Genomic DNA, 25,811 nt, shown 5'->3' on the forward strand with positions numbered 1-25,811 from the left:
ACAAGGGACTGCAAAATGGAAAATAGGCATCCACCAACTTTACAGACAACTTCTCCTTGCTCCTACAACCTCCATCCTTGCACAGTTTGTTATTCTTCTAGGTAACATAGTAACAAATCCAAATTGCTGCTCTCTTTGTAGGCAAGCAAGGCTTTGTTGCAACTGCAATTCTTACTTCTTCTTGAAATGTAGGGACGACAGTACATTCCATCACATCCATCTAGTGTACACAGGTAGGTCCATTGTGGCGGGCAGGCGAGCGGGCGGGCTGCTTTATTGGCTGTTTGCTGTTCCCCTACTCCACTCCACTATTTGACTGTTGTGCTGCATCAATCAATCAATCAATCAATCAATCAATCAATCAATCAATCAATCAATCAATCAATCAATCAATCAATCAGTGGCTGGCTCAGGTGCAGCTCTTTAACTTACCTAAAAGGGAGGGCGGAGAGAAGACAAGGAAGGTGAATGAGGTGTTCCAATGTGAAATGCCGGAAACACAGAAACACAGACGACACACAACAAGAGGTGGCAATCTATTCATTAATTGCATTTAATCAATGAGCTCATTATCACTCATGCATTGTCCAACAGGTGTTGAAATAATGGGATTAAAAGGGGAGATCCCTTCAGAAAGACAGAAACAATAGCAAAGACAAAAAACACTTTTGGAATCTGCTTTTAGTCAACACATAAGGAAAGGGTGCACCGGTCCTGGAAATACTGCAATACCAGGTCAATGCGTGGAGTGGACAGAGCAAGCTCTATTTCCATCTCCCTGTTCTAAAAATCCATTTAATATATGGTCCCCAGATAGGGGACGTATCAGATATTAAACTGATAAGAACAGATACTACACTTGATCTTAGCCAAAAGGCCGAGAAGCGATAACCCGAACGGGCCGCGCGTTGCCCGAGCCTGCCCGATACTGCTGTTCAGCCCTTGCAGCGATTCAGCCTACTTCTAGGCAATTCCATGGGGCCCTGCAGGCTCACACACTCACAGCTACACGGGAGGTGAATAAAGGCCGGAGAGGAAGCCAGACAGGATTTGCTTCTTTTGCTTGCACCACAATGCAGTGCTGAAAGAGGAGGAATCTACATAAAAACGCCTTCCTGGCAACGCCCAAATGCCCTGCTGCCATGCAGATAAACACTGGCAGCGGCAGCAAGTGCATGCCCACAGCCACCCCTTGTTCCTTCACACCTTGTATCAGCTGTAATCCAGTCCAGTCCAGTGCTGCCTGCTGAGCAGCACTGACCAACACTGCCTGGGCCCAGGCTTTTATCTCTGAGGCCCCATTATGATGTCAGAAAGCTGGCTCTGGAATCCTGAGGGCTCCACTATGACACGTGCAAAGTTCCGTCTGAACTTTATATAAGACGGTGAGGCTCAGTCAGTCACTCAGTGTTGCCTGAGAGGGCAACACTGCAACAGCCGGCCGCCAGGCTGTCTTTTTTTTGCACAGCTAGTTGCCTCCAGGAGGCCACAAGAGGGAGACAAGGGACTGCAAAATGGAAAATAGGCATCCACCAACTTTACAGACAACTTCTCCTTGCTCCTACAACCTCCATCCTTGCACAGTTTGTTATTCTTCTAGGTAACATAGTAACAAATCCAAATTGCTGCTCTCTTTGTAGGCAAGCAAGGCTTTGTTGCAACTGCAATTCTTACTTCTTCTTGAAATGTAGGGACAACAGTACATTCCATCACATCCATCTAGTGTACACAGGTAGGTCCATTGTGGCGGGCAGGCGAGCGGGCGGGCTGCTTTATTGGCTGTTTGCTGTTCCCCTACTCCACTCCACTATTTGACTGTTGTGCTGCATCAATCAATCAATCAATCAATCAATCAATCAATCAATCAATCAATCAATCAATCAATCAATCAGTGGCTGGCTCAGGTGCAGCTCTTTAACTTACCTAAAAGGGAGGGCGGAGAGAAGACAAGGAAGGTGAATGAGGTGTTCCAATGTGAAATGCCGGAAACACAGACGACACACAACAAGAGGTGGCAATCTATTCATTAATTGCATTTAATCAATGAGCTCATTATCACTCATGCATTGTCCAACAGGTGTTGAAATAATGGGATTAAAAGGGGAGATCCCTTCAGAAAGACAGAAACAATAGCAAAGACAAAAAACACTTTTGGAATCTGCTTTTAGTCAACACATAAGGAAAGGGTGCACCGGTCCTGGAAATACTGCAATACCAGGTCAATGCGTGGAGTGGACAGAGCAAGCTCTATTTCCATCTCCCTGTTCTAAAAATCCATTTAATATATGGTCCCCAGATAGGGGACGTATCAGATATTAAACTGATAAGAACAGATACTACACTTGATCTTAGCCAAAAGGCCGAGAAGCGATAACCCGAACGGGCCGCGCGTTGCCCGAGCCTGCCCGATACTGCTGTTCAGCCCTTGCAGCGATTCAGCCTACTTCTAGGCAATTCCATGGGGCCCTGCAGGCTCACACACTCACAGCTACACGGGAGGTGAATAAAGGCCGGAGAGGAAGCCAGACAGGATTTGCTTCTTTTGCTTGCACCACAATGCAGTGCTGAAAGAGGAGGAATCTACATAAAAACGCCTTCCTGGCAACGCCCAAATGCCCTGCTGCCATGCAGATAAACACTGGCAGCGGCAGCAAGTGCATGCCCACAGCCACCCCTTGTTCCTTCACACCTTGTATCAGCTGTAATCCAGTCCAGTCCAGTGCTGCCTGCTGAGCAGCACTGACCAACACTGCCTGGGCCCAGGCTTTTATCTCTGAGGCCCCATTATGATGTCAGAAAGCTGGCTCTGGAATCCTGAGGGCTCCACTATGACACGTGCAAAGTTCCGTCTGAACTTTATATAAGACGGTGAGGCTCAGTCAGTCACTCAGTGTTGCCTGAGAGGGCAACACTGCAACAGCCGGCCGCCAGGCTGTCTTTTTTTTTGCACAGCTAGTTGCCTCCAGGAGGCCACAAGAGGGAGACAAGGGACTGCAAAATGGAAAATAGGCATCCACCAACTTTACAGACAACTTCTCCTTGCTCCTACAACCTCCATCCTTGCACAGTTTGTTATTCTTCTAGGTAACATAGTAACAAATCCAAATTGCTGCTCTCTTTGTAGGCAAGCAAGGCTTTGTTGCAACTGCAATTCTTACTTCTTCTTGAAATGTAGGGACGACAGTACATTCCATCACATCCATCTAGTGTACACAGGTAGGTCCATTGTGGCGGGCAGGCGAGCGGGCGGGCTGCTTTATTGGCTGTTTGCTGTTCCCCTACTCCACTCCACTATTTGACTGTTGTGCTGCATCAATCAATCAATCAATCAATCAATCAATCAATCAATCAATCAATCAATCAGTGGCTGGCTCAGGTGCAGCTCTTTAACTTACCTAAAAGGGAGGGCGGAGAGAAGACAAGGAAGGTGAATGAGGTGTTCCAATGTGAAATGCCGGAAACACAGAAACACAGACGACACACAACAAGAGGTGGCAATCTATTCATTAATTGCATTTAATCAATGAGCTCATTATCACTCATGCATTGTCCAACAGGTGTTGAAATAATGGGATTAAAAGGGGAGATCCCTTCAGAAAGACAGAAACAATAGCAAAGACAAAAAACACTTTTGGAATCTGCTTTTAGTCAACACATAAGGAAAGGGTGCACCGGTCCTGGAAATACTGCAATACCAGGTCAATGCGTGGAGTGGACAGAGCAAGCTCTATTTCCATCTCCCTGTTCTAAAAATCCATTTAATATATGGTCCCCAGATAGGGGACGTATCAGATATTAAACTGATAAGAACAGATACTACACTTGATCTTAGCCAAAAGGCCGAGAAGCGATAACCCGAACGGGCCGCGCGTTGCCCGAGCCTGCCCGATACTGCTGTTCAGCCCTTGCAGCGATTCAGCCTACTTCTAGGCAATTCCATGGGGCCCTGCAGGCTCACACACTCACAGCTACACGGGAGGTGAATAAAGGCCGGAGAGGAAGCCAGACAGGATTTGCTTCTTTTGCTTGCACCACAATGCAGTGCTGAAAGAGGAGGAATCTACATAAAAACGCCTTCCTGGCAACGCCCAAATGCCCTGCTGCCATGCAGATAAACACTGGCAGCGGCAGCAAGTGCATGCCCACAGCCACCCCTTGTTCCTTCACACCTTGTATCAGCTGTAATCCAGTCCAGTCCAGTGCTGCCTGCTGAGCAGCACTGACCAACACTGCCTGGGCCCAGGCTTTTATCTCTGAGGCCCCATTATGATGTCAGAAAGCTGGCTCTGGAATCCTGAGGGCTCCACTATGACACGTGCAAAGTTCCGTCTGAACTTTATATAAGACGGTGAGGCTCAGTCAGTCACTCAGTGTTGCCTGAGAGGGCAACACTGCAACAGCCGGCCGCCAGGCTGTCTTTTTTTTGCACAGCTAGTTGCCTCCAGGAGGCCACAAGAGGGAGACAAGGGACTGCAAAATGGAAAATAGGCATCCACCAACTTTACAGACAACTTCTCCTTGCTCCTACAACCTCCATCCTTGCACAGTTTGTTATTCTTCTAGGTAACATAGTAACAAATCCAAATTGCTGCTCTCTTTGTAGGCAAGCAAGGCTTTGTTGCAACTGCAATTCTTACTTCTTCTTGAAATGTAGGGACGACAGTACATTCCATCACATCCATCTAGTGTACACAGGTAGGTCCATTGTGGCGGGCAGGCGAGCGGGCGGGCTGCTTTATTGGCTGTTTGCTGTTCCCCTACTCCACTCCACTATTTGACTGTTGTGCTGCATCAATCAATCAATCAATCAATCAATCAATCAATCAATCAATCAATCAGTGGCTGGCTCAGGTGCAGCTCTTTAACTTACCTAAAAGGGAGGGCGGAGAGAAGACAAGGAAGGTGAATGAGGTGTTCCAATGTGAAATGCCGGAAACACAGAAACACAGACGACACACAACAAGAGGTGGCAATCTATTCATTAATTGCATTTAATCAATGAGCTCATTATCACTCATGCATTGTCCAACAGGTGTTGAAATAATGGGATTAAAAGGGGAGATCCCTTCAGAAAGACAGAAACAATAGTAAAGACAAAAAACACTTTTGGAATCTGCTTTTAGTCAACACATAAGGAAAGGGTGCACCGGTCCTGGAAATACTGCAATACCAGGTCAATGCGTGGAGTGGACAGAGCAAGCTCTATTTCCATCTCCCTGTTCTAAAAATCCATTTAATATATGGTCCCCAGATAGGGGACGTATCAGATATTAAACTGATAAGAACAGATACTACACTTGATCTTAGCCAAAAGGCCGAGAAGCGATAACCCGAACGGGCCGCGCGTTGCCCGAGCCTGCCCGATACTGCTGTTCAGCCCTTGCAGCGATTCAGCCTACTTCTAGGCAATTCCATGGGGCCCTGCAGGCTCACACACTCACAGCTACACGGGAGGTGAATAAAGGCCGGAGAGGAAGCCAGACAGGATTTGCTTCTTTTGCTTGCACCACAATGCAGTGCTGAAAGAGGAGGAATCTACATAAAAACGCCTTCCTGGCAACGCCCAAATGCCCTGCTGCCATGCAGATAAACACTGGCAGCGGCAGCAAGTGCATGCCCACAGCCACCCCTTGTTCCTTCACACCTTGTATCAGCTGTAATCCAGTCCAGTCCAGTGCTGCCTGCTGAGCAGCACTGACCAACACTGCCTGGGCCCAGGCTTTTATCTCTGAGGCCCCATTATGATGTCAGAAAGCTGGCTCTGGAATCCTGAGGGCTCCACTATGACACGTGCAAAGTTCCGTCTGAACTTTATATAAGACGGTGAGGCTCAGTCAGTCACTCAGTGTTGCCTGAGAGGGCAACACTGCAACAGCCGGCCGCCAGGCTGTCTTTTTTTTGCACAGCTAGTTGCCTCCAGGAGGCCACAAGAGGGAGACAAGGGACTGCAAAATGGAAAATAGGCATCCACCAACTTTACAGACAACTTCTCCTTGCTCCTACAACCTCTATCCTTGCACAGTTTGTTATTCTTCTAGGTAACATAGTAACAAATCCAAATTGCTGCTCTCTTTGTAGGCAAGCAAGGCTTTGTTGCAACTGCAATTCTTACTTCTTCTTGAAATGTAGGGACGACAGTACATTCCATCACATCCATCTAGTGTACACAGGTAGGTCCATTGTGGCGGGCAGGCGAGCGGGCGGGCTGCTTTATTGGCTGTTTGCTGTTCCCCTACTCCACTCCACTATTTGACTGTTGTGCTGCATCAATCAATCAATCAATCAATCAATCAATCAATCAATCAATCAATCAATCAATCAATCAATCAGTGGCTGGCTCAGGTGCAGCTCTTTAACTTACCTAAAAGGGAGGGCGGAGAGAAGACAAGGAAGGTGAATGAGGTGTTCCAATGTGAAAGGCCGGAAACACAGAAACACAGACGACACACAACAAGAGGTGGCAATCTATTCATTAATTGCATTTAATCAATGAGCTCATTATCACTCATGCATTGTCCAACAGGTGTTGAAATAATGGGATTAAAAGGGGAGATCCCTTCAGAAAGACAGAAACAATAGCAAAGACAAAAAACACTTTTGGAATCTGCTTTTAGTCAACACATAAGGAAAGGGTGCACCGGTCCTGGAAATACTGCAATACCAGGTCAATGCGTGGAGTGGACAGAGCAAGCTCTATTTCCATCTCCCTGTTCTAAAAATCCATTTAATATATGGTCCCCAGATAGGGGACGTATCAGATATTAAACTGATAAGAACAGATACTACACTTGATCTTAGCCAAAAGGCCGAGAAGCGATAACCCGAACGGGCCGCGCGTTGCCCGAGCCTGCCCGATACTGCTGTTCAGCCCTTGCAGCGATTCAGCCTACTTCTAGGCAATTCCATGGGGCCCTGCAGGCTCACACACTCACAGCTACACGGGAGGTGAATAAAGGCCGGAGAGGAAGCCAGACAGGATTTGCTTCTTTTGCTTGCACCACAATGCAGTGCTGAAAGAGGAGGAATCTACATAAAAACGCCTTCCTGGCAACGCCCAAATGCCCTGCTGCCATGCAGATAAACACTGGCAGCGGCAGCAAGTGCATGCCCACAGCCACCCCTTGTTCCTTCTCACCTTGTATCAGCTGTAATCCAGTCCAGTCCAGTGCTGCCTGCTGAGCAGCACTGACCAACACTGCCTGGGCCCAGGCTTTTATCTCTGAGGCCCCATTATGATGTCAGAAAGCTGGCTCTGGAATCCTGAGGGCTCCACTATGACACGTGCAAAGTTCCGTCTGAACTTTATATAAGACGGTGAGGCTCAGTCAGTCACTCAGTGTTGCCTGAGAGGGCAACACTGCAACAGCCGGCCGCCAGGCTGTCTTTTTTTTGCACAGCTAGTTGCCTCCAGGAGGCCACAAGAGGGAGACAAGGGACTGCAAAATGGAAAATAGGCATCCACCAACTTTACAGACAACTTCTCCTTGCTCCTACAACCTCCATCCTTGCACAGTTTGTTATTCTTCTAGGTAACATAGTAACAAATCCAAATTGCTGCTCTCTTTGTAGGCAAGCAAGGCTTTGTTGCAACTGCAATTCTTACTTCTTCTTGAAATGTAGGGACGACAGTACATTCCATCACATCCATCTAGTGTACACAGGTAGGTCCATTGTGGCGGGCAGGCGAGCGGGCGGGCTGCTTTATTGGCTGTTTGCTGTTCCCCTACTCCACTCCACTATTTGACTGTTGTGCTGCATCAATCAATCAATCAATCAATCAATCAATCAATCAATCAATCAATCAATCAGTGGCTGGCTCAGGTGCAGCTCTTTAACTTACCTAAAAGGGAGGGCGGAGAGAAGACAAGGAAGGTGAATGAGGTGTTCCAATGTGAAATGCCGGAAACACAGAAACACAGACGACACACAACAAGAGGTGGCAATCTATTCATTAATTGCATTTAATCAATGAGCTCATTATCACTCATGCATTGTCCAACAGGTGTTGAAATAATGGGATTAAAAGGGGAGATCCCTTCAGAAAGACAGAAACAATAGCAAAGACAAAAAACACTTTTGGAATCTGCTTTTAGTCAACACATAAGGAAAGGGTGCACCGGTCCTGGAAATACTGCAATACCAGGTCAATGCGTGGAGTGGACAGAGCAAGCTCTATTTCCATCTCCCTGTTCTAAAAATCCATTTAATATATGGTCCCCAGATAGGGGACGTATCAGATATTAAACTGATAAGAACAGATACTACACTTGATCTTAGCCAAAAGGCCGAGAAGCGATAACCCGAACGGGCCGCGCGTTGCCCGAGCCTGCCCGATACTGCTGTTCAGCCCTTGCAGCGATTCAGCCTACTTCTAGGCAATTCCATGGGGCCCTGCAGGCTCACACACTCACAGCTACACGGGAGGTGAATAAAGGCCGGAGAGGAAGCCAGACAGGATTTGCTTCTTTTGCTTGCACCACAATGCAGTGCTGAAAGAGGAGGAATCTACATAAAAACGCCTTCCTGGCAACGGCCAAATGCCCTGCTGCCATGCAGATAAACACTGGCAGCGGCAGCAAGTGCATGCCCACAGCCACCCCTTGTTCCTTCACACCTTGTATCAGCTGTAATCCAGTCCAGTCCAGTGCTGCCTGCTGAGCAGCACTGACCAACACTGCCTGGGCCCAGGCTTTTATCTCTGAGGCCCCATTATGATGTCAGAAAGCTGGCTCTGGAATCCTGAGGGCTCCACTATGACACGTGCAAAGTTCCGTCTGAACTTTATATAAGACGGTGAGGCTCAGTCAGTCACTCAGTGTTGCCTGAGAGGGCAACACTGCAACAGCCGGCCGCCAGGCTGTCTTTTTTTTGCACAGCTAGTTGCCTCCAGGAGGCCACAAGAGGGAGACAAGGGACTGCAAAATGGAAAATAGGCATCCACCAACTTTACAGACAACTTCTCCTTGCTCCTACAACCTCCATCCTTGCACAGTTTGTTATTCTTCTAGGTAACATAGTAACAAATCCAAATTGCTGCTCTCTTTGTAGGCAAGCAAGGCTTTGTTGCAACTGCAATTCTTACTTCTTCTTGAAATGTAGGGACGACAGTACATTCCATCACATCCATCTAGTGTACACAGGTAGGTCCATTGTGGCGGGCAGGCGAGCGGGCGGGCTGCTTTATTGGCTGTTTGCTGTTCCCCTACTCCACTCCACTATTTGACTGTTGTGCTGCATCAATCAATCAATCAATCAATCAATCAATCAATCAATCAATCAATCAATCAATCAATCAATCAATCAATCAGTGGCTGGCTCAGGTGCAGCTCTTTAACTTACCTAAAAGGGAGGGCGGAGAGAAGACAAGGAAGGTGAATGAGGTGTTCCAATGTGAAATGCCGGAAACACAGAAACACAGACGACACACAACAAGAGGTGGCAATCTATTCATTAATTGCATTTAATCAATGAGCTCATTATCACTCATGCATTGTCCAACAGGTGTTGAAATAATGGGATTAAAAGGGGAGATCCCTTCAGAAAGACAGAAACAATAGCAAAGACAAAAAACACTTTTGGAATCTGCTTTTAGTCAACACATAAGGAAAGGGTGCACCGGTCCTGGAAATACTGCAATACCAGGTCAATGCGTGGAGTGGACAGAGCAAGCTCTATTTCCATCTCCCTGTTCTAAAAATCCATTTAATATATGGTCCCCAGATAGGGGACGTATCAGATATTAAACTGATAAGAACAGATACTGCACTTGATCTTAGCCAAAAGGCCGAGAAGCGATAACCCGAACGGGCCGCGCGTTGCCCGAGCCTGCCCGATACTGCTGTTCAGCCCTTGCAGCGATTCAGCCTACTTCTAGGCAATTCCATGGGGCCCTGCAGGCTCACACACTCACAGCTACACGGGAGGTGAATAAAGGCCGGAGAGGAAGCCAGACAGGATTTGCTTCTTTTGCTTGCACCACAATGCAGTGCTGAAAGAGGAGGAATCTACATAAAAACGCCTTCCTGGCAACGCCCAAATGCCCTGCTGCCATGCAGATAAACACTGGCAGCGGCAGCAAGTGCATGCCCACAGCCACCCCTTGTTCCTTCACACCTTGTATCAGCTGTAATCCAGTCCAGTCCAGTGCTGCCTGCTGAGCAGCACTGACCAACACTGCCTGGGCCCAGGCTTTTATCTCTGAGGCCCCATTATGATGTCAGAAAGCTGGCTCTGGAATCCTGAGGGCTCCACTATGACACGTGCAAAGTTCCGTCTGAACTTTATATAAGACGGTGAGGCTCAGTCAGTCACTCAGTGTTGCCTGAGAGGGCAACACTGCAACAGCCGGCCGCCAGGCTGTCTTTTGTTTGCACAGCTAGTTGCCTCCAGGAGGCCACAAGAGGGAGACAAGGGACTGCAAAATGGAAAATAGGCATCCACCAACTTTACAGACAACTTCTCCTTGCTCCTACAACCTCCATCCTTGCACAGTTTGTTATTCTTCTAGGTAACATAGTAACAAATCCAAATTGCTGCTCTCTTTGTAGGCAAGCAAGGCTTTGTTGCAACTGCAATTCTTACTTCTTCTTGAAATGTAGGGACGACAGTACATTCCATCACATCCATCTAGTGTACACAGGTAGGTCCATTGTGGCGGGCAGGCGAGCGGGCGGGCTGCTTTATTGGCTGTTTGCTGTTCCCCTACTCCACTCCACTATTTGACTGTTGTGCTGCATCAATCAATCAATCAATCAATCAATCAATCAATCAATCAATCAGTGGCTGGCTCAGGTGCAGCTCTTTAACTTACCTAAAAGGGAGGGCGGAGAGAAGACAAGGAAGGTGAATGAGGTGTTCCAATGTGAAATGCCGGAAACACAGAAACACAGACGACACACAACAAGAGGTGGCAATCTATTCATTAATTGCATTTAATCAATGAGCTCATTATCACTCATGCATTGTCCAACAGGTGTTGAAATAATGGGATTAAAAGGGGAGATCCCTTCAGAAAGACAGAAACAATAGCAAAGACAAAAAACACTTTTGGAATCTGCTTTTAGTCAACACATAAGGAAAGGGTGCACCGGTCCTGGAAATACTGCAATACCAGGTCAATGCGTGGAGTGGACAGAGCAAGCTCTATTTCCATCTCCCTGTTCTAAAAATCCATTTAATATATGGTCCCCAGATAGGGGACGTATCAGATATTAAACTGATAAGAACAGATACTACACTTGATCTTAGCCAAAAGGCCGAGAAGCGATAACCCGAACGGGCCGCGCGTTGCCCGAGCCTGCCCGATACTGCTGTTCAGCCCTTGCAGCGATTCAGCCTACTTCTAGGCAATTCCATGGGGCCCTGCAGGCTCACACACTCACAGCTACACGGGAGGTGAATAAAGGCCGGAGAGGAAGCCAGACAGGATTTGCTTCTTTTGCTTGCACCACAATGCAGTGCTGAAAGAGGAGGAATCTACATAAAAACGCCTTCCTGGCAACGCCCAAATGCCCTGCTGCCATGCAGATAAACACTGGCAGCGGCAGCAAGTGCATGCCCACAGCCACCCCTTGTTCCTTCACACCTTGTATCAGCTGTAATCCAGTCCAGTCCAGTGCTGCCTGCTGAGCAGCACTGACCAACACTGCCTGGGCCCAGGCTTTTATCTCTGAGGCCCCATTATGATGTCAGAAAGCTGGCTCTGGAATCCTGAGGGCTCCACTATGACACGTGCAAAGTTCCGTCTGAACTTTATATAAGACGGTGAGGCTCAGTCAGTCACTCAGTGTTGCCTGAGAGGGCAACACTGCAACAGCCGGCCGCCAGGCTGTCTTTTTTTTGCACAGCTAGTTGCCTCCAGGAGGCCACAAGAGGGAGACAAGGGACTGCAAAATGGAAAATAGGCATCCACCAACTTTACAGACAACTTCTCCTTGCTCCTACAACCTCCATCCTTGCACAGTTTGTTATTCTTCTAGGTAACATAGTAACAAATCCAAATTGCTGCTCTCTTTGTAGGCAAGCAAGGCTTTGTTGCAACTGCAATTCTTACTTCTTCTTGAAATGTAGGGACGACAGTACATTCCATCACATCCATCTAGTGTACACAGGTAGGTCCATTGTGGCGGGCAGGCGAGCGGGCGGGCTGCTTTATTGGCTGTTTGCTGTTCCCCTACTCCACTCCACTATTTGACTGTTGTGCTGCATCAATCAATCAATCAATCAATCAATCAATCAATCAATCAATCAATCAATCAATCAATCAGTGGCTGGCTCAGGTGCAGCTCTTTAACTTACCTAAAAGGGAGGGCGGAGAGAAGACAAGGAAGGTGAATGAGGTGTTCCAATGTGAAATGCCGGAAACACAGAAACACAGACGACACACAACAAGAGGTGGCAATCTATTCATTAATTGCATTTAATCAATGAGCTCATTATCACTCATGCATTGTCCAACAGGTGTTGAAATAATGGGATTAAAAGGGGAGATCCCTTCAGAAAGACAGAAACAATAGCAAAGACAAAAAACACTTTTGGAATCTGCTTTTAGTCAACACATAAGGAAAGGGTGCACCGGTCCTGGAAATACTGCAATACCAGGTCAATGCGTGGAGTGGACAGAGCAAGCTCTATTTCCATCTCCCTGTTCTAAAAATCCATTTAATATATGGTCCCCAGATAGGGGACGTATCAGATATTAAACTGATAAGAACAGATACTACACTTGATCTTAGCCAAAAGGCCGAGAAGCGATAACCCGAACGGGCCGCGCGTTGCCCGAGCCTGCCCGATACTGCTGTTCAGCCCTTGCAGCGATTCAGCCTACTTCTAGGCAATTCCATGGGGCCCTGCAGGCTCACACACTCACAGCTACACGGGAGGTGAATAAAGGCCGGAGAGGAAGCCAGACAGGATTTGCTTCTTTTGCTTGCACCACAATGCAGTGCTGAAAGAGGAGGAATCTACATAAAAACGCCTTCCTGGCAACGCCCAAATGCCCTGCTGCCATGCAGATAAACACTGGCAGCGGCAGCAAGTGCATGCCCACAGCCACCCCTTGTTCCTTCACACCTTGTATCAGCTGTAATCCAGTCCAGTCCAGTGCTGCCTGCTGAGCAGCACTGACCAACACTGCCTGGGCCCAGGCTTTTATCTCTGAGGCCCCATTATGATGTCAGAAAGCTGGCTCTGGAATCCTGAGGGCTCCACTATGACACGTGCAAAGTTCCGTCTGAACTTTATATAAGACGGTGAGGCTCAGTCAGTCACTCAGTGTTGCCTGAGAGGGCAACACTGCAACAGCCGGCCGCCAGGCTGTCTTTTTTTTGCACAGCTAGTTGCCTCCAGGAGGCCACAAGAGGGAGACAAGGGACTGCAAAATGGAAAATAGGCATCCACCAACTTTACAGACAACTTCTCCTTGCTCCTACAACCTCCATCCTTGCACAGTTTGTTATTCTTCTAGGTAACATAGTAACAAATCCAAATTGCTGCTCTCTTTGTAGGCAAGCAAGGCTTTGTTGCAACTGCAATTCTTCCTTCTTCTTGAAATGTAGGGACGACAGTACATTCCATCACATCCATCTAGTGTACACAGGTAGGTCCATTGTGGCGGGCAGGCGAGCGGGCGGGCTGCTTTATTGGCTGTTTGCTGTTCCCCTACTCCACTCCACTATTTGACTGTTGTGCTGCATCAATCAATCAATCAATCAATCAATCAATCAATCAATCAATCAATCAATCAATCAATCAGTGGCTGGCTCAGGTGCAGCTCTTTAACTTACCTAAAAGGGAGGGCGGAGAGAAGACAAGGAAGGTGAATGAGGTGTTCCAATGTGAAATGCCGGAAACACAGAAACACAGACGACACACAACAAGAGGTGGCAATCTATTCATTAATTGCATTTAATCAATGAGCTCATTATCACTCATGCATTGTCCAACAGGTGTTGAAATAATGGGATTAAAAGGGGAGATCCCTTCAGAAAGACAGAAACAATAGCAAAGACAAAAAACACTTTTGGAATCTGCTTTTAGTCAACACATAAGGAAAGGGTGCACCGGTCCTGGAAATACTGCAATACCAGGTCAATGCGTGGAGTGGACAGAGCAAGCTCTATTTCCATCTCCCTGTTCTAAAAATCCATTTAATATATGGTCCCCAGATAGGGGACGTATCAGATATTAAACTGATAAGAACAGATACTACACTTGATCTTAGCCAAAAGGCCGAGAAGCGATAACCCGAACGGGCCGCGCGTTGCCCGAGCCTGCCCGATACTGCTGTTCAGCCCTTGCAGCGATTCAGCCTACTTCTAGGCAATTCCATGGGGCCCTGCAGGCTCACACACTCACAGCTACACGGGAGGTGAATAAAGGCCGGAGAGGAAGCCAGACAGGATTTGCTTCTTTTGCTTGCACCACAATGCAGTGCTGAAAGAGGAGGAATCTACATAAAAACGCCTTCCTGGCAACGCCCAAATGCCCTGCTGCCATGCAGATAAACACTGGCAGCGGCAGCAAGTGCATGCCCACAGCCACCCCTTGTTCCTTCACACCTTGTATCAGCTGTAATCCAGTCCAGTCCAGTGCTGCCTGCTGAGCAGCACTGACCAACACTGCCTGGGCCCAGGCTTTTATCTCTGAGGCCCCATTATGATGTCAGAAAGCTGGCTCTGGAATCCTGAGGGCTCCACTATGACACGTGCAAAGTTCCGTCTGAACTTTATATAAGACGGTGAGGCTCAGTCAGTCACTCAGTGTTGCCTGAGAGGGCAACACTGCAACAGCCGGCCGCCAGGCTGTCTTTTTTTTGCACAGCTAGTTGCCTCCAGGAGGCCACAAGAGGGAGACAAGGGACTGCAAAATGGAAAATAGGCATCCACCAACTTTACAGACAACTTCTCCTTGCTCCTACAACCTCCATCCTTGCACAGTTTGTTATTCTTCTAGGTAACATAGTAACAAATCCAAATTGCTGCTCTCTTTGTAGGCAAGCAAGGCTTTGTTGCAACTGCAATTCTTACTTCTTCTTGAAATGTAGGGACGACAGTACATTCCATCACATCCATCTAGTGTACACAGGTAGGTCCATTGTGGCGGGCAGGCGAGCGGGCGGGCTGCTTTATTGGCTGTTTGCTGTTCCCCTACTCCACTCCACTATTTGACTGTTGTGCTGCATCAATCAATCAATCAATCAATCAATCAATCAATCAATCAATCAATCAATCAATCAATCAGTGGCTGGCTCAGGTGCAGCTCTTTAACTTACCTAAAAGGGAGGGCGGAGAGAAGACAAGGAAGGTGAATGAGGTGTTCCAATGTGAAATGCCGGAAACACAGAAACACAGACGACACACAACAAGAGGTGGCAATCTATTCATTAATTGCATTTAATCAATGAGCTCATTATCACTCATGCATTGTCCAACAGGTGTTGAAATAATGGGATTAAAAGGGGAGATCCCTTCAGAAAGACAGAAACAATAGCAAAGACAAAAAACACTTTTGGAATCTGCTTTTAGTCAACACATAAGGAAAGGGTGCACCGGTCCTGGAAATACTGCAATACCAGGTCAATGCGTGGAGTGGACAGAGCAAGCTCTATTTCCATCTCCCTGTTCTAAAAATCCATTTAATATATGGTCCCCAGATAGGGGACGTATCAGATATTAAACTGATAAGAACAGATACTACACTTGATCTTAGCCAAAAGGCCGAGAAGCGATAACCCGAACGGGCCGCGCGTTGCCCGAGCCTGCCCGATACTGCTGTTCAGCCCTTGCAGCGATTCAGCCTACTTCTAGGCAATTCCATGGGGCCCTGCAGGCTCACACACTCACAGCTACACGGGAGGTGAATAAAGGCCGGAGAGGAAGCCAGACAGGATTTGCTTCTTTTGCTTGCACCACAATGCAGTGCTGAAAGAGGAGGAATCTACATAAAAACGCCTTCCTGGCAACGCCCAAATGCCCTGCTGCCATGCAGATAAACACTGGCAGCGGCAGCAAGTGCATGCCCACAGCCACCCCTTGTTCCTTCACACCTTGTATCAGCTGTAATCCAGTCCAGTCCAGTGCTGCCTGCTGAGCAGCACTGACCAACACTGCCTGGGCCCAGGCTTTTATCTCTGAGGCCCCATTATGATGTCAGAAAGCTGGCTCTGGAATCCTGAGGGCTCCACTATGACACGTGCAAAGTTCCGTCTGAACTTTATATAAGACGGTGAGGCTCAGTCAGTCACTCAGTGTTGCCTGAGAGGGCAACACTGCAACAGCCGGCCGCCAGGCTGTCTTTTTTTTGCACAGCTAGTTGCCTCCAGGAGGCCACAAGAGGGAGACAAGGGACTGCAAAATGGAAAATAGGCATCCACCAACTTTACAGACAACTTCTCCTTGCTCCTACAACCTCCATCCTTGCACAGTTTGTTATTCTTCTAGGTAACATAGTAACAAATCCAAATTGCTGCTCTCTTTGTAGGCAAGCAAGGCTTTGTTGCAACTGCAATTCTTACTTCTTCTTGAAATGTAGGGACGACAGTACATTCCATCACATCCATCTAGTGTACACAGGTAGGTCCATTGTGGCGGGCAGGCGAGCGGGCGGGCTGCTTTATTGGCTGTTTGCTGTTCCCCTACTCCACTCCACTATTTGACTGTTGTGCTGCATCAATCAATCAATCAATCAATCAATCAATCAATCAATCAATCAATCAATCAATCAATCAATCAATCAGTGGCTGGCTCAGGTGCAGCTCTTTAACTTACCTAAAAGGGAGGGCGGAGAGAAGACAAGGAAGGTGAATGAGGTGTTCCAATGTGAAATGCCGGAAACACAGAAACACAGACGACACACAACAAGAGGTGGCAATCTATTCATTAATTGCATTTAATCAATGAGCTCATTATCACTCATGCATTGTCCAACAGGTGTTGAAATAATGGGATTAAAAGGGGAGATCCCTTCAGAAAGACAGAAACAATAGCAAAGACAAAAAACACTTTTGGAATCTGCTTTTAGTCAACACATAAGGAAAGGGTGCACCGGTCCTGGAAATACTGCAATACCAGGTCAATGCGTGGAGTGGACAGAGCAAGCTCTATTTCCATCTCCCTGTTCTAAAAATCCATTTAATATATGGTCCCCAGATAGGGGACGTATCAGATATTAAACTGATAAGAACAGATCTTTTTTCTTTTTTTTATCATTCAGATCACGTCTTAAAAATCATAAAATTCAAAATAAAAAAGACTTAGATCATCACAATGAAAACTGAAAACGTATAATTAACTTTTGTTTTCCTCTTTCCTTTTTTCCTTTTAAGAAATCAAAAAAACATTCCTTTTTTAACAGCAATAGTTCCTAACATATCCACTAAATGTTCCTGCAAATCATTACCATCCCATTCACAGTTTACAATGCACGCTAACCACGTTGGCACACCATACCGTTCAAGAAACCCTGGTAAATTTTCTCTTACACAGAGCCGCACCCTTCTCCGCATTTTTTCAAAATTAATTTTACTACGTAACTGCTCTACTTCTTCCAGTAACCTGTCCCTTTCTGCTCTTTCCTCTTCTGAAATGACACTTTTTTTCTTTCTCTCTGCTTTTTTCCTTTTTTTCTCATCACTTTGCCCACTTCCTTCCAATTTCTGAAGCTTTCCTTCTTCCAAACTAACTTCCGCTTCCTTTCTTTTGACTATCTTCTTATTTTCGTCTTGTACCTCACGTTTGCTTTTCTTTGGGCATGATTTGAATATGTGCCCCTCCTCTCCACACATATTACATACTTTCCCTTTCTGACATTCATTATACTTATGTCCCTCTTGCAGACATTTTGTACACATTACTTTCTCACACGTTTCTCTCTCATGACCATAATCTTTACAATTCAAACAAAACATATCCATTCCCAAAAAAAATAAATTTCCACATGCACTTCCAATCTTAAACCGCGCTGGAGGAAACAATAGGTTTCCAGATTCACCAATTCTTGCAAATTTACAAAGAAATTTCCATTTCCCAGTCCAAAATCCAAAGGGGTTAAACACTTTCCCCTTTCCCACCACCTCCTCACAAAACTTAGTGAGAAATGACTTAATGTCCTCTTCTTCCACGTAAGGCGAAAACATCTTTACGACCACCAACTTCTTGTTTGGCACAAAATGTGGTGTTACCTTCACACCCACAAGTCTTGGGTCCCTTTTACCTTCCTTCAAGCGTTCCAAAAAATCAGAATAAATTTCTTCTGTAGCGAAGGTAACGTCAAAGCACCCTCTCCTCGGATAGTCCATCACCGCCAAAATGCACGATCTCTCCAGCTGAAAGAAATCCAACAAAAGGACCTTCGTGATGAACTCCAAATCCTTCCTTTGCCTCTCAGATTCCTCCACGAAAAACCGGACCGCATTCCTGGTTCGCATATGTTCGGGAATTTCCTCCATCCTGCTCCAAAAGAATTCCAGCAATCTCCAAAGAAATACCTTCAGTACCGGAGTACCAGGCAGGTGATCGCTCCCCGTTGCCCTGGACTAATCCTCCTCCCCAATAGCAGCAGAGGGGTGAAGTCTCTCCTAAGAGAAACGATCCCCCCAGGCCAAGGAAAAGGGTACCAGGGCACCTCCTGACCAAGAAACAAGGCAATACCCTAAAGTACTACACTTGATCTTAGCCAAAAGGCCGAGAAGCGATAACCCGAACGGGCCGCGCGTTGCCCGAGCCTGCCCGATACTGCTGTTCAGCCCTTGCAGCGATTCAGCCTACTTCTAGGCAATTCCATGGGGCCCTGCAGGCTCACACACTCACAGCTACACGGGAGGTGAATAAAGGCCGGAGAGGAAGCCAGACAGGATTTGCTTCTTTTGCTTGCACCACAATGCAGTGCTGAAAGAGGAGGAATCTACATAAAAACGCCTTCCTGGCAACGCCCAAATGCCCTGCTGCCATGCAGATAAACACTGGCAGCGGCAGCAAGTGCATGCCCACAGCCACCCCTTGTTCCTTCACACCTTGTATCAGCTGTAATCCAGTCCAGTCCAGTGCTGCCTGCTGAGCAGCACTGACCAACACTGCCTGGGCCCAGGCTTTTATCTCTGAGGCCCCATTATGATGTCAGAAAGCTGGCTCTGGAATCCTGAGGGCTCCACTATGACACGTGCAAAGTTCCGTCTGAACTTTATATAAGACGGTGAGGCTCAGTCAGTCACTCAGTGTTGCCTGAGAGGGCAACACTGCAACAGCCGGCCGCCAGGCTGTCTTTTGTTTGCACAGCTAGTTGCCTCCAGGAGGCCACAAGAGGGAGACAAGGGACTGCAAAATGGAAAATAGGCATCCACCAACTTTACAGACAACTTCTCCTTGCTCCTACAACCTCCATCCTTGCACAGTTTGTTATTCTTCTAGGTAACATAGTAACAAATCCAAATTGCTGCTCTCTTTGTAGGCAAGCAAGGCTTTGTTGCAACTGCAATTCTTACTTCTTCTTGAAATGTAGGGACGACAGTACATTCCATCACATCCATCTAGTGTACACAGGTAGGTCCATTGTGGCGGGCAGGCGAGCGGGCGGGCTGCTTTATTGGCTGTTTGCTGTTCCCCTACTCCACTCCACTATTTGACTGTTGTGCTGCATCAATCAATCAATCAATCAATCAATCAATCAATCAATCAATCAATCAATCAATCAATCAATCAATCAGTGGCTGGCTCAGGTGCAGCTCTTTAACTTACCTAAAAGGGAGGGCGGAGAGAAGACAAGGAAGGTGAATGAGGTGTTCCAATGTGAAATGCCGGAAACACAGAAACACAGACGACACACAACAAGAGGTGGCAATCTATTCATTAATTGCATTTAATCAATGAGCTCATTATCACTCATGCATTGTCCAACAGGTGTTGAAATAATGGGATTAAAAGGGGAGATCCCTTCAGAAAGACAGAAACAATAGCAAAGACAAAAAACACTTTTGGAATCTGCTTTTAGTCAACACATAAGGAAAGGGTGCACCGGTCCTGGAAATACTGCAATACCAGGTCAATGCGTGGAGTGGACAGAGCAAGCTCTATTTCCATCTCCCTGTTCTAAAAATCCATTTAATATATGGTCCCCAGATAGGGGACGTATCAGATATTAAACTGATAAGAACAGATACTACACTTGATCTTAGCCAAAAGGCCGAGAAGCGATAACCCGAACGGGCCGCGCGTTGCCCGAGCCTGCCCGATACTGCTGTTCAGCCCTTGCAGCGATTCAGCCTACTTCTAGGCAATTCCATGGGGCCCTGCAGGCTCACACACTCACAGCTACACGGGAGGTGAATAAAGGCCGGAGAGGAAGCCAGACAGGATTTGCTTCTTTTGCTTGCACCACAATGCAGTGCTGAAAGAGGAGGAATCTACATAAAAACGCCTTCCTGGCAACGCCCAAATGCCCTGCTGCCATGCAGATAAACACTGGCAGCGGCAGCAAGTGCATGCCCACAGCCACCCCTTGTTCCTTCACACCTTGTATCAGCTGTAATCCAGTCCAGTCCAGTGCTGCCTGCTGAGCAGCACTGACCAACACTGCCTGGGCCCAGGCTTTTATCTCTGAGGCCCCATTATGATGTCAGAAAGCTGGCTCTGGAATCCTGAGGGCTCCACTATGACACGTGCAAAGTTCCGTCTGAACTTTATATAAGACGGTGAGGCTCAGTCAGTCACTCAGTGTTGCCTGAGAGGGCAACACTGCAACAGCCGGCCGCCAGGCTGTCTTTTTTTTGCACAGCTAGTTGCCTCCAGGAGGCCACAAGAGGGAGACAAGGGACTGCAAAATGGAAAATAGGCATCCACCAACTTTACAGACAACTTCTCCTTGCTCCTACAACCTCCATCCTTGCACAGTTTGTTATTCTTCTAGGTAACATAGTAACAAATCCAAATTGCTGCTCTCTTTGTAGGCAAGCAAGGCTTTGTTGCAACTGCAATTCTTACTTCTTCTTGAAATGTAGGGACGACAGTACATTCCATCACATCCATCTAGTGTACACAGGTAGGTCCATTGTGGCGGGCAGGCGAGCGGGCGGGCTGCTTTATTGGCTGTTTGCTGTTCCCCTACTCCACTCCACTATTTGACTGTTGTGCTGCATCAATCAATCAATCAATCAATCAATCAATCAATCAATCAATCAATCAATCAATCAATCAATCAGTGGCTGGCTCAGGTGCAGCTCTTTAACTTACCTAAAAGGGAGGGCGGAGAGAAGACAAGGAAGGTGAATGAGGTGTTCCAATGTGAAATGCCGGAAACACAGAAACACAGACGACACACAACAAGAGGTGGCAATCTATTCATTAATTGCATTTAATCAATGAGCTCATTATCACTCATGCATTGTCCAACAGGTGTTGAAATAATGGGATTAAAAGGGGAGATCCCTTCAGAAAGACAGAAACAATAGCAAAGACAAAAAACACTTTTGGAATCTGCTTTTAGTCAACACATAAGGAAAGGGTGCACCGGTCCTGGAAATACTGCAATACCAGGTCAATGCGTGGAGTGGACAGAGCAAGCTCTATTTCCATCTCCCTGTTCTAAAAATCCATTTAATATATGGTCCCCAGATAGGGGACGTATCAGATATTAAACTGATAAGAACAGATACTACACTTGATCTTAGCCAAAAGGCCGAGAAGCGATAACCCGAACGGGCCGCGCGTTGCCCGAGCCTGCCCGATACTGCTGTTCAGCCCTTGCAGCGATTCAGCCTACTTCTAGGCAATTCCATGGGGCCCTGCAGGCTCACACACTCACAGCTACACGGGAGGTGAATAAAGGCCGGAGAGGAAGCCAGACAGGATTTGCTTCTTTTGCTTGCACCACAATGCAGTGCTGAAAGAGGAGGAATCTACATAAAAACGCCTTCCTGGCAACGCCCAAATGCCCTGCTGCCATGCAGATAAACACTGGCAGCGGCAGCAAGTGCATGCCCACAGCCACCCCTTGTTCCTTCACACCTTGTATCAGCTGTAATCCAGTCCAGTCCAGTGCTGCCTGCTGAGCAGCACTGACCAACACTGCCTGGGCCCAGGCTTTTATCTCTGAGGCCCCATTATGATGTCAGAAAGCTGGCTCTGGAATCCTGAGGGCTCCACTATGACACGTGCAAAGTTCCGTCTGAACTTTATATAAGACGGTGAGGCTCAGTCAGTCACTCAGTGTTGCCTGAGAGGGCAACACTGCAACAGCCGGCCGCCAGGCTGTCTTTTTTTTGCACAGCTAGTTGCCTCCAGGAGGCCACAAGAGGGAGACAAGGGACTGCAAAATGGAAAATAGGCATCCACCAACTTTACAGACAACTTCTCCTTGCTCCTACAACCTCCATCCTTGCACAGTTTGTTATTCTTCTAGGTAACATAGTAACAAATCCAAATTGCTGCTCTCTTTGTAGGCAAGCAAGGCTTTGTTGCAACTGCAATTCTTACTTCTTCTTGAAATGTAGGGACGACAGTACATTCCATCACATCCATCTAGTGTACACAGGTAGGTCCATTGTGGCGGGCAGGCGAGCGGGCGGGCTGCTTTATTGGCTGTTTGCTGTTCCCCTACTCCACTCCACTATTTGACTGTTGTGCTGCATCAATCAATCAATCAATCAATCAATCAATCAATCAATCAATCAATCAATCAGTGGCTGGCTCAGGTGCAGCTCTTTAACTTACCTAAAAGGGAGGGCGGAGAGAAGACAAGGAAGGTGAATGAGGTGTTCCAATGTGAAATGCCGGAAACACAGAAACACAGACGACACACAACAAGAGGTGGCAATCTATTCATTAATTGCACTTAATCAATGAGCTCATTATCACTCATGCATTGTCCAACAGGTGTTGAAATAATGGGATTAAAAGGGGAGATCCCTTCAGAAAGACAGAAACAATAGCAAAGACAAAAAACACTTTTGGAATCTGCTTTTAGTCAACACATAAGGAAAGGGTGCACCGGTCCTGGAAATACTGCAATACCAGGTCAATGCGTGGAGTGGACAGAGCAAGCTCTATTTCCATCTCCCTGTTCTAAAAATCCATTTAATATATGGTCCCCAGATAGGGGACGTATCAGATATTAAACTGATAAGAACAGATACTACACTTGATCTTAGCCAAAAGGCCGAGAAGCGATAACCCGAACGGGCCGCGCGTTGCCCGAGCCTGCCCGATACTGCTGTTCAGCCCTTGCAGCGATTCAGCCTACTTCTAGGCAATTCCATGGGGCCCTGCAGGCTCACACACTCACAGCTACACGGGAGGTGAATAAAGGCCGGAGAGGAAGCCAGACAGGATTTGCTTCTTTTGCTTGCACCACAATGCAGTGCTGAAAGAGGAGGAATCTACATAAAAACGCCTTCCTGGCAACGCCCAAATGCCCTGCTGCCATGCAGATAAACACTGGCAGCGGCAGCAAGTGCATGCCCACAGCCACCCCTTGTTCCTTCACACCTTGTATCAGCTGTAATCCAGTCCAGTCCAGTGCTGCCTGCTGAGCAGCACTGACCAACACTGCCTGGGCCCAGGCTTTTATCTCTGAGGCCCCATTATGATGTCAGAAAGCTGGCTCTGGAATCCTGAGGGCTCCACTATGACACGTGCAAAGTTCCGTCTGAACTTTATATAAGACGGTGAGGCTCAGTCAGTCACTCAGTGTTGCCTGAGAGGGCAACACTGCAACAGCCGGCCGCCAGGCTGTCTTTTTTTTGCACAGCTAGTTGCCTCCAGGAGGCCACAAGAGGGAGACAAGGGACTGCAAAATGGAAAATAGGCATCCACCAACTTTACAGACAACTTCTCCTTGCTCCTACAACCTCCATCCTTGCACAGTTTGTTATTCTTCTAGGTAACATAGTAACAAATCCAAATTGCTGCTCTCTTTGTAGGCAAGCAAGGCTTTGTTGCAACTGCAATTCTTACTTCTTCTTGAAATGTAGGGACGACAGTACATTCCATCACATCCATCTAGTGTACACAGGTAGGTCCATTGTGGCGGGCAGGCGAGCGGGCGGGCTGCTTTATTGGCTGTTTGCTGTTCCCCTACTCCACTCCACTATTTGACTGTTGTGCTGCATCAATCAATCAATCAATCAATCAATCAATCAATCAATCAATCAATCAATCAGTGGCTGGCTCAGGTGCAGCTCTTTAACTTACCTAAAAGGGAGGGCGGAGAGAAGACAAGGAAGGTGAATGAGGTGTTCCAATGTGAAATGCCGGAAACACAGAAACACAGACGACACACAACAAGAGGTGGCAATCTATTCATTAATTGCATTTAATCAATGAGCTCATTATCACTCATGCATTGTCCAACAGGTGTTGAAATAATGGGATTAAAAGGGGAGATCCCTTCAGAAAGACAGAAACAATAGCAAAGACAAAAAACACTTTTGGAATCTGCTTTTAGTCAACACATAAGGAAAGGGTGCACCGGTCCTGGAAATACTGCAATACCAGGTCAATGCGTGGAGTGGACAGAGCAAGCTCTATTTCCATCTCCCTGTTCTAAAAATCCATTTAATATATGGTCCCCAGATAGGGGACGTATCAGATATTAAACTGATAAGAACAGATACTACACTTGATCTTAGCCAAAAGGCCGAGAAGCGATAACCCGAACGGGCCGCGCGTTGCCCGAGCCTGCCCGATACTGCTGTTCAGCCCTTGCAGCGATTCAGCCTACTTCTAGGCAATTCCATGGGGCCCTGCAGGCTCACACACTCACAGCTACACGGGAGGTGAATAAAGGCCGGAGAGGAAGCCAGACAGGATTTGCTTCTTTTGCTTGCACCACAATGCAGTGCTGAAAGAGGAGGAATCTACATAAAAACGCCTTCCTGGCAACGCCCAAATGCCCTGCTGCCATGCAGATAAACACTGGCAGCGGCAGCAAGTGCATGCCCACAGCCACCCCTTGTTCCTTCACACCTTGTATCAGCTGTAATCCAGTCCAGTCCAGTGCTGCCTGCTGAGCAGCACTGACCAACACTGCCTGGGCCCAGGCTTTTATCTCTGAGGCCCCATTATGATGTCAGAAAGCTGGCTCTGGAATCCTGAGGGCTCCACTATGACACGTGCAAAGTTCCGTCTGAACTTTATATAAGACGGTGAGGCTCAGTCAGTCACTCAGTGTTGCCTGAGAGGGCAACACTGCAACAGCCGGCCGCCAGGCTGTCTTTTTTTTGCACAGCTAGTTGCCTCCAGGAGGCCACAAGAGGGAGACAAGGGACTGCAAAATGGAAAATAGGCATCCACCAACTTTACAGACAACTTCTCCTTGCTCCTACAACCTCCATCCTTGCACAGTTTGTTATTCTTCTAGGTAACATAGTAACAAATCCAAATTGCTGCTCTCTTTGTAGGCAAGCAAGGCTTTGTTGCAACTGCAATTCTTACTTCTTCTTGAAATGTAGGGACGACAGTACATTCCATCACATCCATCTAGTGTACACAGGTAGGTCCATTGTGGCGGGCAGGCGAGCGGGCGGGCTGCTTTATTGGCTGTTTGCTGTTCCCCTACTCCACTCCACTATTTGACTGTTGTGCTGCATCAATCAATCAATCAATCAATCAATCAATCAATCAATCAATCAATCAATCAATCAATCAGTGGCTGGCTCAGGTGCAGCTCTTTAACTTACCTAAAAGGGAGGGCGGAGAGAAGACAAGGAAGGTGAATGAGGTGTTCCAATGTGAAATGCCGGAAACACAGAAACACAGACGACACACAACAAGAGGTGGCAATCTATTCATTAATTGCATTTAATCAATGAGCTCATTATCACT

The 25,811-nt window shown here is 47.2% G+C and overlaps 16 non-coding genes and 1 pseudogene across 16 annotated transcripts; all 17 read right to left on the reverse strand.

The window, feature by feature from the left end:
• Nucleotides 1-698: 698 nt before the first annotated feature.
• On the reverse strand, nucleotides 699-889 carry LOC142695166 (U2 spliceosomal RNA). Its single transcript, XR_012863309.1, has one exon. It is a non-coding gene; the product is annotated as a U2 spliceosomal RNA (small nuclear RNA).
• Nucleotides 890-2,181: 1,292 nt separating this feature from the next.
• LOC142695167 (U2 spliceosomal RNA) lies at nucleotides 2,182-2,372 on the reverse strand. Its single transcript, XR_012863310.1, has one exon. It is a non-coding gene; the product is annotated as a U2 spliceosomal RNA (small nuclear RNA).
• A 1,289-nt stretch (nucleotides 2,373-3,661) lies between these two features.
• Nucleotides 3,662-3,852, reverse strand: LOC142695168 (U2 spliceosomal RNA). The gene has a single exon (XR_012863311.1). It is a non-coding gene; the product is annotated as a U2 spliceosomal RNA (small nuclear RNA).
• Nucleotides 3,853-5,136: 1,284 nt separating this feature from the next.
• LOC142695170 (U2 spliceosomal RNA) lies at nucleotides 5,137-5,327 on the reverse strand. The gene has a single exon (XR_012863312.1). It is a non-coding gene; the product is annotated as a U2 spliceosomal RNA (small nuclear RNA).
• A 1,300-nt stretch (nucleotides 5,328-6,627) lies between these two features.
• Nucleotides 6,628-6,818, reverse strand: LOC142695171 (U2 spliceosomal RNA). The gene has a single exon (XR_012863313.1). It is a non-coding gene; the product is annotated as a U2 spliceosomal RNA (small nuclear RNA).
• Nucleotides 6,819-8,106: 1,288 nt separating this feature from the next.
• On the reverse strand, nucleotides 8,107-8,297 carry LOC142695172 (U2 spliceosomal RNA). Its single transcript, XR_012863314.1, has one exon. It is a non-coding gene; the product is annotated as a U2 spliceosomal RNA (small nuclear RNA).
• Nucleotides 8,298-9,605: 1,308 nt separating this feature from the next.
• Nucleotides 9,606-9,796, reverse strand: LOC142695545 (U2 spliceosomal RNA). Its single transcript, XR_012863651.1, has one exon. It is a non-coding gene; the product is annotated as a U2 spliceosomal RNA (small nuclear RNA).
• A 1,280-nt stretch (nucleotides 9,797-11,076) lies between these two features.
• LOC142695173 (U2 spliceosomal RNA) lies at nucleotides 11,077-11,267 on the reverse strand. Its single transcript, XR_012863315.1, has one exon. It is a non-coding gene; the product is annotated as a U2 spliceosomal RNA (small nuclear RNA).
• Nucleotides 11,268-12,563: 1,296 nt separating this feature from the next.
• LOC142695174 (U2 spliceosomal RNA) lies at nucleotides 12,564-12,754 on the reverse strand. Its single transcript, XR_012863316.1, has one exon. It is a non-coding gene; the product is annotated as a U2 spliceosomal RNA (small nuclear RNA).
• A 1,296-nt stretch (nucleotides 12,755-14,050) lies between these two features.
• On the reverse strand, nucleotides 14,051-14,241 carry LOC142695175 (U2 spliceosomal RNA). The gene has a single exon (XR_012863317.1). It is a non-coding gene; the product is annotated as a U2 spliceosomal RNA (small nuclear RNA).
• Nucleotides 14,242-15,537: 1,296 nt separating this feature from the next.
• Nucleotides 15,538-15,728, reverse strand: LOC142695176 (U2 spliceosomal RNA). The gene has a single exon (XR_012863318.1). It is a non-coding gene; the product is annotated as a U2 spliceosomal RNA (small nuclear RNA).
• A 1,304-nt stretch (nucleotides 15,729-17,032) lies between these two features.
• LOC142695567 (U2 spliceosomal RNA) lies at nucleotides 17,033-17,230 on the reverse strand. Its single transcript, XR_012863669.1, has one exon. It is a non-coding gene; the product is annotated as a U2 spliceosomal RNA (small nuclear RNA).
• Nucleotides 17,231-18,581: 1,351 nt separating this feature from the next.
• On the reverse strand, nucleotides 18,582-18,692 carry LOC142695569 (U2 spliceosomal RNA; annotated as a pseudogene).
• A 1,304-nt stretch (nucleotides 18,693-19,996) lies between these two features.
• LOC142695178 (U2 spliceosomal RNA) lies at nucleotides 19,997-20,187 on the reverse strand. The gene has a single exon (XR_012863320.1). It is a non-coding gene; the product is annotated as a U2 spliceosomal RNA (small nuclear RNA).
• A 1,300-nt stretch (nucleotides 20,188-21,487) lies between these two features.
• Nucleotides 21,488-21,678, reverse strand: LOC142695179 (U2 spliceosomal RNA). The gene has a single exon (XR_012863321.1). It is a non-coding gene; the product is annotated as a U2 spliceosomal RNA (small nuclear RNA).
• Nucleotides 21,679-22,966: 1,288 nt separating this feature from the next.
• Nucleotides 22,967-23,157, reverse strand: LOC142695181 (U2 spliceosomal RNA). Its single transcript, XR_012863322.1, has one exon. It is a non-coding gene; the product is annotated as a U2 spliceosomal RNA (small nuclear RNA).
• Nucleotides 23,158-24,445: 1,288 nt separating this feature from the next.
• Nucleotides 24,446-24,636, reverse strand: LOC142695182 (U2 spliceosomal RNA). Its single transcript, XR_012863323.1, has one exon. It is a non-coding gene; the product is annotated as a U2 spliceosomal RNA (small nuclear RNA).
• Nucleotides 24,637-25,811: the final 1,175 nt, after the last annotated feature.

Source organism: Rhinoderma darwinii (assembly GCF_050947455.1).
Source record: "Rhinoderma darwinii isolate aRhiDar2 chromosome 5 unlocalized genomic scaffold, aRhiDar2.hap1 SUPER_5_unloc_47, whole genome shotgun sequence".
Classification (NCBI taxonomy): domain Eukaryota; kingdom Metazoa; phylum Chordata; class Amphibia; order Anura; family Rhinodermatidae; genus Rhinoderma; species Rhinoderma darwinii.